The sequence below is a fragment of the Heptranchias perlo genome, unplaced genomic scaffold (genome assembly GCF_035084215.1).
Source record: "Heptranchias perlo isolate sHepPer1 unplaced genomic scaffold, sHepPer1.hap1 HAP1_SCAFFOLD_60, whole genome shotgun sequence".
Lineage (NCBI taxonomy): Eukaryota > Metazoa > Chordata > Chondrichthyes > Hexanchiformes > Hexanchidae > Heptranchias > Heptranchias perlo.
Genome location: NW_027139623.1, coordinates 4,057,379 through 4,060,897, shown reverse-complemented (window position 1 = coordinate 4,060,897; position 3,519 = coordinate 4,057,379).

The following is a 3,519-nucleotide window of genomic DNA, read 5'->3' as shown; positions in this document are numbered from 1 at the left end:
AATTGTGTTTGATCAGGGAATGTCTGAAAATGAAGGCGAAATGGTGACTGGTCAGGGGGTTTCTGTAAATGACGGAGGAATGGTGATTGGTCAAGGAGTGTCTGTAAATGAAGGAGGAATGGTGATTGGTCAGGGAGAGTCTGTAAATGAAGGAGGAATGGTGATTGGTCCGGGAGTGTCTCTAAATGAAGGCGAAATGGTGACTGGTCAGGGGGTGTCTTTCAATGAAGGAGGAATGGTGACTGGTCAGGGAGAGTCTGTAAATGAAGGAGGAACGGTGATTGGTCCGGGAGTGTCTGTAAATGCAGGAGCATTGATGACAGGTCTGGTCGTGTCGATATCTGAAGGACAAAAAGTGATGGGTCAGGGAGTGTCTATTAATGAAGGGACATGCTGACGGGTTAGGGAGAGTTTGTGAATGAAGGAGAAATGCTGAAGGGTCAGGGAGCGTCTATAAATGTAGGAGAAATTGTGTTTGATCAGGGAGTGTCTGAAAATGAAGGAGAAATTATGATAGGTCAAGGAAAATCTTGAAATGAAGGAGAAATGGTGACTGGTCAGGGAGAGTCTGTCGCCAAAATTGGGAGATATCACAGATGGACGGCTTACAGGCAGCTATGGGGAGGGACATTGTGTAGAAATGAGGGGCAGAGCATATATACACAGCCAGAGTCAGCATATTCAGGAGAGGAGAGGGGAATCAGTGAGTGGAGAACTGAACCCAACCAAAATCAGCAACTTCAGGGGAGGAGAGGGAGGGGAACCACTGAGTGTAGAACTGAACCCAGCCAGAGTCTGGATCTTCAGGAGAGAGAGAAAACTTAAATAGAAGGAAAAATGTTGGAGGTGGTGTGATGGGTTTGGGTTTCAGCAGAGGGAGGAGGGTGAGTGTGAGGGACGGGGATTTACAGTCTGGGGGAATGAGCGGGAAGAATGTTCAATTGAAACTAGAATTGTCTGTTCTGAATTTCTATCCTGTATTCACAGTGAGGACTTTTGTTATCTCCTTTTACAGGGTATTACAAGGGGCGGATTTGCAGACGGGAAATTCAAACCAAACATCACATCAAGATCTGACTCCATTCACCAGCACCTGAAGATTATCGGCCTTAAAATGTCGGAGAAATGTTGATCTGTTCCATCTGTGGGAAAAGATTTCAAACATCACTGTGACTGCAATAGCAGCGAGACACACACACCCGATTGAGAGTGTTCCAGTGCACTGACTGTGGGAAGAGCTTTCACCAGTTACACAGCCTGAAGAAACATCACACCATTCACAGTGGGGAGAAACGAGACACGTGTTCTCTGTGCAGACGAGACTTCCACTGATCTCCAACGTGGAGAGAGAGAAGGACACCCGCACCATGGAGAGACCGTGCAAATGTGGGGACTGTGGGAGGGGATTCAGTTACTCATCCCGGCTCGAAACTCATCGACGCAGACACACTGGAGAGAGGCCGTTCACCTGCTCCGTGTGTGGGAAGTGATTCACTCAGTCATCCCACCTCACTGAACATCAACTTGTTCACACTGATAAGAGACTTTTTAAATGTTCTGTCTGTGAGAAAAGCTTTAAAAGAAAAAGTGATCTTCTGACACACCAACGCACTCACACTGGGGAGAGGCCGTTCACCTGCTCCGTGTGTGGGAAGGGATTCACTCGGTCATCCAGCCTACTGAAACACCAACGAGTTCACACTGGGGAGAGGCTGTTCACCTGCTCCGTGTGTGGGAAGAGTTTCACTCGATCATCCCACCTGCTGAGACATCAGCAAGTTCACATCGGGGAGAGGCCATTCACCTGCTCCCTGTGCGGGAAGGGATTCGCTCAGTCATCCACCCTGCTGACACACCAGCGAGTTCACACTGGGGAGAGGCCATTCACCTGCTCCGTGTGTGGGAAGGAATTCACTTGTTCATCCGGCCTCAATGAACACCAACTTGTTCACACTGATAAGAGACCCTTTAAATGTTCTAACTGTGAGAAGAGCTTTAAAAGAACTTGGGATCTGCTGAGACATGAACGTATTCACACTGGGGAGAGGCCGATCACCTGCTCCGTGTGTGGGATGGGATTCACTCAGTCTTCCCACCTGCTGAGTCACCAGCGAGTTCACATGTGACTGCAGGGGTTGGATTCTGCTGTTATTGCTGATGTTAATCACATCCAGGACTGAACCATGTTCATTCTGACAGTTGGGGTTTGTTTCTGATGTTAAACTCCAGCCCAGTTAAAGGGATTATGAATATTCTGTACAATTGTCAAATTAATCAGCTTTCTTTTAAACACAGTGTGTCCAGTCCTTGATATCTTGATGATAAGAGAAGCAGTTTGAGGACTCATGATGAAGTGAGTGGAATCCATCTTAGAACTGAGTTCCTCCACCATTTTAAAAGATGGATCTACAAATGTCCAACTCTGACAGGACAGAAAATTCTATTATATCACACGGTCCACTTCAATCAGGCTGAGCAGATTTCCACTACCCTTGTGTGGGAAAGAGTTTCCTGATTTCAATCCAAGAAACCCTAGCTCTAAATTTAAGTTTATGTCCTCTTGTTCTGGATTCACCGACTAGAGAAAATAGTTCCCATTTCGACCCTATCGAATCCCTTTATAATTTTAAATATCTGGATCAGATCACCCCTCAACCTTTTAAACTCAAGGGAATGCAAACCAAGTTTATGCAACCGGTCCTTATAATTGAACACTTCAAGTCCCAGTGTCATTCTGGTGAATTTGCACTGTACCCCCTCCAAGGTCAATATATCCAATATGTCCCAGCACTGACTGTGTGCATAACAGGACTGAGTGTCCCAGCACTGACTGTGTGTTTAACAGGACTGAGTGTCCCAGCACTGACTGTGTGTATAACAGGACTGAGTGTCCCAGCATTGATTGTGTGTATAACAGGACTGAATGTCCCAGCACTGACTGTGTGTATAACAGGACTGAGTGTCCCAGCATTGATTGTGTGTATAACAGGACTGAATGTCCCAGCATTGATTGTGTGTATAACAGGACTGAGTGTCCCAGCACTGACTGTGTATATAACAGGACTGAGTGTCCCAGCATTGACTGCGGGTATAACAGAACTGAGTGTCCCAGCACTGACTGTGTTGATAGCAGGACAGGGTGTCCCCGCACTGAATGTGTTGATAGCAGGACAGGGTGTCCCAGCACTGAATGTGTTGATAGCAGGACAGGGTGTCCCAGCACTGAATGTGTGTATAACAGGACTGAGTGTTTCAGCACTGACTGTGTGCACAACAGGACTGAGTGTCCCAGCACTGACTGTATGGAAAAAGGACTGACTGTCCCAGCACTGACTGTGTGTATAACAGAACTGAGTGTCCCAGCACTGACTGTGTTGATAGCAGGACAGGGTGTCCCAGCAATGAATGTGTGTATAACAGAACTGAGTGTCCCAGCACTGACTGTGTTGATAGCAGGACAGGGTGTCCCAGCACGGACTGTGTGTCTCACAGGACAGAGTGTTTCAGCACTGACTGTGT